Genomic DNA, 12,507 nt, shown 5'->3' with positions numbered 1-12,507 from the left:
ATTTAGAAAATTTAGCATATAGCTGTTCTTTTCTCAACAACTCTAATATCAACCTTAAATGCTGCTCATGCTCTTGCTCACTCTTGGAATAGATAAGAATATCATCAATGAAAACGATAACAAACTTATCTAAATATGGACTACAAACTCGATTCATGAGGTCCATGAATACAGCTGGCGCATTTGTCAACCCAAACGGCATGACCAAAAATTCGTAATGACCATAACGTGTCCGAAAAGCAGTTTTCGGAATGTCCTCTTCTTTGACACGTAATTGATGATAGCCCGACCTTAAGTCAATTTTTGAGTACACACATGATCCTTGGAGTTGATCAAATAAGTCGTCAATTCTCGGTAGTGGATACCGATTCTTGATAGTTAACTTATTTAATTCACGATAATCTATACACATCCTAAAAGATCCATCTTTCTTTTTAACAAATAGAATCGGAGCTCCCCACGGTGAAGTACTTGGTCGTATGAATCCATGATCCAGTAATTCTTTTAACTGACTCTGAAGTTCTTTTAACTCGGACGGTGCAAGTCTATATGGAGCACGAGCCACTGGTGCAGCTCCTAGTACTAAATCTATTTGAAATTCTACAGATCTAAATGGAGGTAATCCCGGCAACTTTTCCGGAAAGACTTCAGGAAAATCTCTTGCCACAGGCACGTCATTGATGCTCTTCACTTTTTCCTTTGTTTCGACTTTATTAACATGTGCTAAGATAGCATAGAACCCTTTCTTCAAGCACTTTTGAGCTTTCAAATAACTAATGAGTTTTAGCTTTGAGTTACCCTTCTCTCCATAAATCATTACTGGCGTTTTATCCTTACGAGGAATGCGAATTGCCTTCTTGGCGCACACAACTTCAGCTCCTATTTTGGACATCCAGTCCATGCCGACTATTACATCAAAACTTCCTAATTCTACGGGTATCAAGTCAATTTTAAACGTTTCTCCGGCTAAATTTATTTTACAATCACGGCAAATTTTATCGGCTTTAATTAGTTTACCATTAGCTAACTCAATCATGTACTTAGCATCGAGAGGTAATGATGAACAATTCAATTTAGCGTGAAAGTCTCTACACACGTAACTTCTATCAGCACCAGTATCAAATATAATAGATGCGGATAAGTTATTAATGGTAAACGTACCCGTAACAAGCTCCGGGTCTTCACATGCCTCTTTAGCATTAATAACAAATGCTCTTCCACGTGCAGGTCTGATATTCTTCTCTGGATTCGGGCACTGGCTCTTATAGTGACCTTGTTTTCCACACCCAAAACAAGTAATGGTAGCCAAAGCAGTTCTATTTGCATTGGTGGCAGGAGTCTTGGTACCATTTGTATTTGTAATGAGAGCCCTACAATCTTCAGCAAGATGACCCTTTCGATTACATTTGTTGCATACCACATTACAGTAACCAGAGTGATGTTTGTGGCATCGGTTGCATAAAGGATTTTGTCCTTTATAACCAAAGCTTAAACCACTACCCGTACCTTGCGTGTTTTCTTGTTTCTTAAAAGATTGTTGTTGGTTACCTCGATCATAATTTCCATTCCACTTTCTTTTGTTACCTGATACCTTCACATCAGTATTGGATACTTTCTTATCCATGATGACCTGATCCATTAGCTCGTTTGCCATGGTTATAGCTTCATGAATTGTCTTAGGCTTCGATGCTGTAACATTTGCTTTGACCTTTTTGGGCAAACCATCTTTGTACATTTCAATCTTCCGTTCTTCGGTTGGAACCAATTCAGGACATAGCAAAACTAATTCCATGAATCGCTGATTGTAGTTGGTGATTTCAGTACCAATAACCTTCAGACTTCGTAACTCATCTTCCAACTTCCTAACCTCGTTCCTTGGACAATATTCATTGATTAACATTGTTTTGAATTCTTCCCACGGAGTATCATAAGCTACATCTCCTCCTACAGCCTTCACATAATTTTCCCACCACGTGAGTGCACTATCTTGTAAAGTGCACGATGCGTATTTGGTCATGTCCTTTTCAACACAACCACTGATTTTGAACACAGTTTCCATCTTTTCTATCCACCGGGTTAAACCGATCGGTCCTTCTGTTCCACTGAATGATGAGGGCTTGCAAGCATGAAAAGTTTTGTAAGTGCACCCCACACGAGGATTTGGGTTAACTGCAGCACCTCTTGCAGCCTCGACCCATAACATTCTGTCATTCACTCGCTGATTGATGAGTTCCTGGATTTCTTGTTCCGTCATTCGGTTCAATCGCGCCATATTCTTCTATAAGAATGAAAAGAAAATAATTATTCACATGGAATATTATAGATGTAGTGTATATTTACAGTACATTATAGCTTATTAATAATATGAACCAGGTATTATTATAAAAGCCTTTTCTTCTTATTAGCGTTTTATAATTATATCTAGGGTAGTACCTACCCGTTAATGTCCATACTTAATAGCTTAGTACAGAATCAATTACTACCATCTAAATAATACTTAACCATGGAAAATTATTGCATTTCACACTTCACTATTTTACATATGCTTATCTTACATCGAACATTAAGCAAACCACACTAATAATATTATACAAAACATTATATGATCCCATGGTTTAATACGGCAGCGCATCGTTTGGTCTATTTTCTAGGACGTTTAGGTTCAAAGAATCGCTTAACGCTTATCCTGGCTGTCTGCCTATATTTTGGCTGTGGGACTGAAGAACTGGATGCCGGGATAGAACGAATAGGAATAGCGGGAATAGGGGTGGTAGTGTCTAGTGGAGTTGGTGCCACATCAACCTTATTAAACTTAGGATTTGAATTTTCTAATTCATTAGCCTTTCGTTTCTTTCCTAGTTCGAACTCTTCTTTTGTAATTTCCTGTATTTCTTCCTCGGGTTCACTTTCCTCCTCGGGTTCACTTTCCTCCTCGGGTTCACTTTCCTCCTCGGGTTCACTTTCCTCCTCGGGTTCACTTTCCGGGTTCTCTATAGTCGGTTCATCCGGAATTTGTGAGTCTTCCCCAAAGATATTATTTTCGTCATCGGATAGGTTAATGACTGGAACACCATCTGAAGATTCTGGTTCGGAGTCGCTGAATGTGATAACAAGTTTTGAGCCCGACATCTATCACACAACAACTAACCCATTAGTACTACATAATATTTACATATAAATTTTAACCAACAATGATAAGCAATGGTTTTTAAATCAGACCCGGTCAAAGTCCAGACTTACTAATGTATCCTAACGACTTATCAGTTAGACACACTAATGCAAACCTGGTTCGCTAAGACCACCGCTCTGATACCACGTGTCATAACCCGTCCTTAACCGTAAGAACGTGTTAGATAATGTATGATTTCATTGCGAGGTATTGACCTCTATATGCGACATTTTTAAAAGAAAAACTGCATACATTATACATTACAAACCATGATTCTTATTTTTGATACAAGCTTTGGACGAAATAAAGATGATTATCATTTAGCGATAATCTTCGACTTACAAACTTTACAAATGATGATAACAACACGATTTCTAGCATATTTTACAACACAAGTTCTTGGATATGCAGCCTTATTTTTGACACAAATATGCGTACGCAAGATCCTGCTCAAATTCAACATAATGCAGCGGAAACTTCTAATTATCACCTGAGAATAAACATGTTTAAAACGTCAACATAAAGTTGGTGAGATATAGGTTTAGTGCCGGCAGCAATATATATATAGACCACAAGATTTCGTATATAAACAGTTTAATAAAAATATTCTAAGTGGTTGAGCACTTGGTAACCATACTTAACAATTAATCACGTCGCATATTCCCTTTAATATGAAATCTTACTACACAGTACCAAGTGTAGTCACGAAACGAAGTACTGTGCAACCGTTGAATACTGGTCGTCCAGTCCGGCTGGGGTTGTCAAGCCCGATAGATCTATCAACAGGATTCGCGTTTACAATACCGCTGTAAATATTAGTTACCAAGCTACAGGGAAGTATGCCAGTGGTACAACTCAACGTAGAATATATTTTTCAGTTACTTGTGTCCATAACGTAAAACATAAAATACATGTATTCTCATCCCGAAATATTTAGAGTTTAAAAGTGGGACTATATACTCACTTTCGTCTTGAAGATATATATATTTTGACTTGGTCTCCCGGTTGATATCACGAACCTATCCATATATAATACATCAATACCTTTTCTTTTTAAACAACGTCACATATATATTCTTGTTATACTTTTAATACTTTTTATAATTCCTTAGTCCGTAGTTAGCAGTTCGTTGTTAGTAATTCAATTTTAATGGTTCATATTTAGATGTTTAATAAACCCCCAACGAAATAAATAAAACCCCCAACGTATATGTATTGGTCGAGATTAATCTTGACCCACGGTACCGGTGTTGTCAAATGACGTGTTGCGTACATAAAGTACCGGTGTTGTCAAATGACGTGTTGCGTACAAACATGGGATCTTATGATTAATCTTCTCGTGTTGTTTACGGGTGATCCTGAACCATATAAAATTGAATTATGAGTACATATATATAAAATATCATGTTATCTTAAAAAGATGTGATTTATTTTAATTTTCTCCAATTAATCCCGAAGTTAAACTAGTCTTGGATAGCCAATTTTGTTTCGGTCATAGTTTCTTCGTTACAACTCCGTTTTCGTTGATTCAACTTGCCATCTCCTTGGATCGAGTTCCTCTTTAAGACTATGAACTGTAAATATCTTAGTTTGTATTCAAAATCACACGGCATAGGTAAAACTTTAGTGAAACTTATGAAGTTAAACCTTTTCCTTTATGTAGGCAACCTTAAATGATTATTTTTCTAAAAATACTTATACTTTGAATTAAATCATGAAATTTTTATGTGTTACCATATTCATAGTAAAAATCATTTTTCCAGAACATAAACCTTCAATTCAAAGTTTAAGATGGTTTTTAATTATCCAACCCAAAACAGCCCCCGGTTACACTCCGACGTCGTAAAAACAGTTTTTAAGGTGTTCTTTGAAAAACCATGTTATACCTTGTTAAATTAGCATATATTTAAGTTATATTACAGGTCTTGAAGTATTTTAAAAGTTAAGTTAGAAGGATCTATTTAGTTTGCAAACAAGTTTGAAAACATTCAAACTATGTTCTTGTTGTTAAAATTGTATACCACAAAATATGATAGCTATATATATATGAATCGAATAAGGTTATGAACATAGATACTACCTCAAGTTCCTTGGACAAGGTTTCTGTAAAAGAGGAGTAAGAACCTAGAACCAAAAGGGTGATGGAATTGGATGAAAGATTGGAAGTAAGTTTGTGTTCTTGGAAGGATTTCTTGAAGTGTTTTTGTAAGGTTTTCTTATGAGATTTAAGTGTTGTTTTTGAAGCTAAATGATGGAGAAAATGCTTGGAGATGATCAAGTATGAAGTTAAGAGTATTTTGAGAGAGAAATGGAAGTGTAAGTATGAGAAAATGGGGTGAAGAAATGGTGTGCATGCATAAAAACGTTTTTAGGTTATAAAGGAAAAAAAAGATACCTAACTTTGTTTTCTTGCTAAATAATTCATGCTACTTGACAAATGGTTGGTTCCACATGTTTCTTAATCATTTAAGGCTGCTAAGGAGCAGATTTTTATTGGTATATACCAATAGTAAATACATCTAGAAGCTGCGTATGATACGAGTACATATACTCTAGATATACGTATAGAAATTTTGTGAAAAATGGAATGAGGATTCAAATATAGCTATCTTTTGTGAATACACTTATATGGTTTTATGTATTTAAGTTCTTAAAAGTGATTAAATTCATTACTTATACGATATATGTATAAACATTATAGGTCATAAGTATTTAAGTCAAATAACGTTGCGTATGGTTATCGTTTTGAAAACTTAAGTTAGTAGTTTCAAAATATACATATAACTTATTGTTATTAATACAAAATGAGATATTAAAACATTCTTAGATCATGTTAAATATGTATATATACATATATATACACAAACGTATAATTATCATATGTTATATAGTTCGTGATATCATCGGTCAAACTAGACGGTCAAACGTTGTGTAAAACTCTTTTCAAAAACATAAATCTCAACAATTTGGATTGCTTATCATGTTGGTAAGGTTTAATTTATGTAAATATTAATCTTACAAGTATAGAATGATCGAAAAAGTGCGGGTCATTACAGTACCTACCCGTTAAATAAATTTCGTCCCGAAATTTTAAAATTGTACCTATTTTGCGTCATCGGGAAACAAGTGTGGATACTTTTGTTTCATTTGATCCTCTCGTTCCCAAGTAAACTCGGGACCCCTTCGAGCATTCCAACGAACCTTAACGATCGGTATGTTGCTCTGCTTGAGCCGTTTAACTTCACGATCCATGATTTTGATTGGTTCTTCGATGAATTGTAGTTTCTCGTCGACATGGATTTCTTCAAGAGAAATGGTGAGGTCTTCCTTTGCAAGACACTTCTTAAGGTTTGACACGTGAAAGGTATTATGTACTCCGGCGAGTTGTTGCGGTAACTCGAGTCGATAAGCTACCGGTCCAATGCGTTCGATGATCTTGAACGGGCCTACATACCTTGGGTTTAGTTTACCCCTTTTTCCAAAACGTATTACACCTTTCCAAGGTGACACCTTTAACATAACCATGTCACTGATCTGAAACTCTAATGGTTTCCTTCGAACATCGGCGTAGCTCTTTTGGCGACTACGGGCTGTTTTCAATCTCTCCTTGATTTGTACTATCTTCTCAGTCGTTTCGTGTATGATCTCGGGACCAGTTATGTCACACCCCCAAATTAGGGCCTAGGGTATTTGTGACTAATTATATCAAATCACAGTTGTATAAACGGTTACATCTGGTCATTCCTGACTTATTTGATAGCAACGAAGTTTGAGTAAAGTTATACAACGTCTTGCTAAAGATTAACCCGAACTTTCTAAAATTGGAAAATTACTATAAGTGGAAACTTTCCATAAATAGTAACCTTCCGAAAATGAAAATTCTTTAGTGAACCATTACTATCAATATAGTACTATATACTATTGTCTGTTAGGCAATGTCTGATCATACGTTCTATCTCTAGGTTGAGATCTCGGTCACGTCCTTCCGTTCAATTCTTTCGTGGAATACTCTTTTGTGCTACTAAGGTGAACTTCATAGCCTCACTTTTTACTGTTTCATAACTGTTTTATAACTTTTGGGATGAGACACATGCTTGCTTTATAACTGTTTTACGCTTAGACACAAGTACTAAATTGTTAACTATGCTGTCATGCTTTGATTCATGCTAAATCCCTACCGTAATATCGTCAATTGCTACGTTTAAATGCAAACTTAATTATTGTGAGTAGGCCTATTGAGAGTAACGTCTCTAACCATTCGACCGTTGGTCTTTGGTTACATAATAATGATTCCACGACACTGACAGTACAAGGTGTCATAGGGTAAATTGTTTAGTAGCGATATTACAAACTGCAGCAACACTTTTAGATTGATATACCTATATTGATCAACTTTAAACTAAATCTTGCGGTCTAAAACTTTGGATATTATTTATAAACCTATGAATTTCACTCAACCTTTTTGGTTGACACTTTAAGCGTGTTTTGTCTCAGATGATGATTGAGCTAGCTGCTACTTGCTACTAGATGATTGATGTATGCTTTGCTGCTTGCATGGAGTCCATCATTCATATTTATCATTTTGTTTAAGACATTTTCCATTTACTGTACTCTTATGATGTAAAACTTTGAATAATGCTTTCGCTGTTTATTTAATAAATAAAACGTCTCATTTAGAGTCGTTCTCGCTTATACAACTGTGTTATGATACGATTGGTCACAATTACCCCTGGTCCATTTTGGGGGTGTGACATTAATAATAAGCCCGAAAACTGATTTCAAGCTTATAGCCTTTTAAATTGTCAAAAAGAAATAAAAAGCTTTCTTGTCTAACAGAATAAAATCTGTATGTAAGAACATATAATTAGTATATGAATGAATAATCTGGAATAACTATAAGCACCTGACTGATTTCTTGAAAAAATGAAACCTGAATTTGAGTTATTATCAAGCCATTTCTTAAAGCACCTTAGTGATTTCTTCTGCTCTTGACTGAAAGCCTTTTATGAACTACTCTTCTTCTTCATCACTGTCTCCATACTGTTGGTATAATGAATGTAGTCCATTATTTGTAGTTTCGGCCTTCTCTTCTTTTTCAGTTGTTTGTGTATTGGCCTCTGAAGGCTTCTTCACAACAGAAAATTTTATAGTCGAAGACACACAAAAACTTGATAGCCATTAGATATTTGATTCAAGTAAAACACAAATGTATCGGACCTACCTGAATTACAGCAACATCACACAAAATCTACCTCGCCATTAGATATTTGATCGACCCAAGTAAATAAAAGTGACGTTGGAGAAGTCTAGTGTAGAGAAAGACTTATCAATTGTGGAATGAAGGTTTAAAACAAATATTACTCTCAAGTAACAAACCGCATAAGAAGAACTTTTGAAACAGCATGTAAGTAATTAAAATCGCCTCGAGGAACTAATGGAATTCAGAAAATATGATCGAATTATAATTATAGGTTACATCTGAAAGTGAGATGTCAATCAAAAACATTACAGTTACTAACCCATACGATTTTTATTATCAATTATAAACAATAATCTTTAAGCAAACTCATAATCATCATCATCATCATTAAATTAATCAGCATATAGAAAATTATATCTTTAAAACTTTAATGAGTAAATGAAGAGTAGATGCTATACCTAGATGTGGAACACAAGTAAGAGTATTACATATTGCACAACACACATTTAAAAAACCTATTGGATACAACAATATGCTTCTACAACCACTACATATACTCTGGCTCTGCATCTTTATATCCCCAAAAGTATTCAAAAATTAACCTAAAAAGTCAAAATAAAATCCTTGATATTTTGTTAGATGTTTTGATTGCAATTATCAAAATCAAAATTCAACTAATAAGATCCAAAGATATTGCTAACAAACTAAATCACATTCACATTATACTATACTTATATACTAAACCTCCTCCCATTTTTGGTCGTTTCAGTTTTAACGAATTGTCGTTTTGAGTTTGCGTTCACACTACAAATGGTACTCCAACTTTCGCACAAATTACACAACAACCCCTCAACTTTACACTTTTTCAGGGGTAAAAAACGTAAATTTATAATTTAATTAAAATAAAAAAACCTTACTCCACCCGAATTTATAACGGGCCCTATCTTCTCGCTCGGTGCGAGTTAAATTTTTCCGAGGCCACCGTTCAACTCGAAAAAATCTCACGAACCCAACGGGACTAACTATATGCAAAACGGACATCGTTAAAAAAACACTAAATAACGGGCCCTATATTCATGCTCGGTGCGAGTTAAATTTTTCCGAGACCACCGTTCAACTCGAAATAATTTTACGAACACAACGCGACTAACTATACGCGAAACGGACATCGTTAAAAAAAAAATATTTCGGGCTATATTACATACATATATATACATATACAACACAACTAACTATACGCGAAACGGACATCGTATATCCAAATTGGACCGCGCGTCGAATACAACCGCAGCAACGCGCGGTCGGATTTTTTCTAGTTAAGTAATATAAAGAATTCATTTGTTATGATGGAAAAATAAAATTTTCAGAATACATTAATCCATTTCAAGTATAGCCATACCTGACCTCTGAAATTGGGCTTGTCGACCGTTGTTCCTCTTTTTCTTTGTAGTGTCGGCCAATTAGCCCTAATATATAATTACATAAACACTGATTCTCTTGATGATCTTTGATAATCGCAACCACATAGCAAAATCAAACCTAACGGTGACAGATCTTACGAATATATGATTTTGTCAATTTAATAAACATATTTGATTGATTGACCAAAATTACATACCTATGTGATAAATGACGAACCTGATTATCACGACTAAGCAGTTGATGAAGAACAACATATGTTGTAAATACGAACCCAAAATCCGCGTTAACAGAAAAGAACCCTAAATCGTTTCAAACCCTAAATCGCTGCAAACCCTAAATCGTTTTTGTGATTTTCGTCTTCATCACTCCGGCTTAAGCGCCGGAGAAACTTTCGACTGTTTCACAAAATCTGGTGTTGTTAAAAAAAATTTATACTGTATTGTAGAGAAAAACGCAACGGATTCATTTGTGGTGGTATTCCGAAAAAACGGCAATCGACGGCGTTCGGCGGTATTCCTCTAGAATGAAGGGTGTTCGGAATAACCGCTGGAGACATTATTTGGGGTTTTTTATTTTCAGCAGTTTCACGTGTGTTTTTCTGTATCCTATTAGCGAGGTTTTTTTTTTTTCTTTTTTTTTCGGACACGTGTCAGTTCATAGGGGTGGGACAGGTGTTACTAAGGTGACCAATAAGAAGATGGAATTTGGATAGGTGGAAACTGATTTATTGGATGGGTGCCATGTGGCAATAAGCCACATGGTTTGTAAAGGTAGAGATACTATAATAAATTGGATCTTGTCATATAATCGTAATTAAATCAACAACAGTTTTGTACATATCAATGCACACCATGCCTCCCAATACTCTCTCCCAAAACAAATCTCACAAAAACCGGGAATTCAAACCATCTTTTCCCAATTCCATCCCTTTGACAAAACAAACCCTTTTCAATCATTAACATTCATCAAAAACACACTCCTCAAATCAGTCATTTAAAAAAAAAAAACAACTTTATTTTTGGGCAATCTAGCTCCATCTGTTGATCCAAACATCATAAAAAATGTACTTACCAATTTCGGCACAGTTATAGGTGTATCTTGGAAACAAGAGAGATCTTTTGCCTTTATCAAATTTCAAAACATGGATCAAGCCACTCATGTTGTTGAAGCCATCAATGGTAAATTATTTCACGGACGTCCTTTATTTGTAGGATATGCTAAAAAGGATATGAACATCAATATATTGCCCAGGTACGATTTTCATAAGTCTGCCACTACAACTGATTCCAATGTTAACTTTTCACCCCCAAAATCTTCCAAAACTAGAATTAACCTTGCCATTAACCTTGAAACCACCAAACGTCTCAATCTCTCAGCCCTTATCGTCGACATAACACCAATTAAGGCCTTAAAGCTTTTCAAATGGTTAAAACATAGATCAATTGTTATCGATTCTGTTTCCACATGGGGTCATTATGGTTAGATTGTTTGTTGCAAAGACGATTTTAGTTACAAACGAATGACTAGTGGCCCTTCTTCCAACGAGATGGAATTCCTAGACATCATTCCAATGTCTGGAAATGAAAACAAATTCATAAGGATCACCAAAATTGCTATTAGAGGTGTCCCATTTAACTGTTGTTCACCCAACTGCACCATCGAAGTAGCGAATTTCTTTGGAAGAATGATTCATGTAGATATTTTATCTCATAACCTCCAGAGGACGGATGTCTTACAAGCTATCGTTGAAACCGATGATCCTGGGTTCATTAGACAATATGTTGATGTCAAAATTGAAAACAAGTTCTTTGGTAAACTTTGGATCGAAGAAGTGTATGAAGATGACATTATGGAAACAATTGATAACGCCATTATTGAGGAATACAACAATCTAACTATGGTTGATCTTGAAGCTTTCAATAATGAAAAATCTTCACCGGGAGTTATTATTCCGGCACCGACGCCACCTGTCATTATTCTTGAAGATGGAGAGATTAACGTTGAGGAGGTCAATTTGAATTTTGAATCTCCTAAAAAACCTTTCAACCATGTTTCGGCTAGTGTCCCTAGAGTTATCCATAATTCTATGGAAAAAGTTTCAATTGCAGTTAAAAAACAAAAGGAAAAGGGTGATGTCTTTAGGAAAGCAGAGAATGAGATCAAAACAAATCTTTTTAAGATACAAAGTGTGGCTTATGTTGCTGACAATATGACTACCAATGAAATGTCCCTTTCAACCCCTACTCCACCTATGAAACATGTCCCCTTCAACCTCAACCTTAATGACTATCCTACCCTTGTATCCCTTTCCCCAAAAAACTCTCCCATTTCCAACTATGACGACACACCTTCCAAACCTGTTAATCCTCCATCCTTTGTTGACATTGTTAATTCTTCTAGCCCTGTTAAAAATTCTCAATCCAATCTGTGTATTGATAAAGGTTGCAAGGACTCTTGTGAAAAAATTAAAGCTAGATCTGTTGTGTCTTCCAATGCCGAGCCTTTTATTCTTAACAAAGACACCAAAATTTCAACCAAAAGCAAATCCAAAGATCAAGATTGGAGTGAGTTAATTCCAAACTTATTGGGTATGTTTGACACCTCAAATGAAATTAATCATGTCATTAGAGATGAACATTGTTTGAAAAACAACAAAACTTCTTCTTCTCAATTTGGTGGCAAGAAACTTACATTTCAAGAAGAGATGGTCAATTTT

The 12,507-nt window shown here is 35.3% G+C and overlaps 1 long non-coding RNA gene across 1 annotated transcript in view; it reads right to left on the bottom strand.

Annotated features, from left to right (window-relative positions):
- Window positions 1-9,086, bottom strand: part of LOC139872827 (uncharacterized) — a 40,042-nt gene extending 30,956 nt beyond the window's left edge. The window contains exon 1 of the long non-coding RNA XR_011767163.1: window positions 8,073-9,086. This is a non-coding gene — a long non-coding RNA (uncharacterized lncRNA). The remainder of the gene's footprint in view (window positions 1-8,072) is intronic.
- Between the last annotated feature and the right edge of the window lie 3,421 nt (window positions 9,087-12,507).

Source organism: Rutidosis leptorrhynchoides, chromosome 1 (assembly GCF_046630445.1).
Source record: "Rutidosis leptorrhynchoides isolate AG116_Rl617_1_P2 chromosome 1, CSIRO_AGI_Rlap_v1, whole genome shotgun sequence".
Taxonomy (NCBI): domain Eukaryota; kingdom Viridiplantae; phylum Streptophyta; class Magnoliopsida; order Asterales; family Asteraceae; genus Rutidosis; species Rutidosis leptorrhynchoides.
Note: the sequence above shows the minus strand (reverse complement) of the source record. Positions and strands in the feature narration are given on the sequence as shown.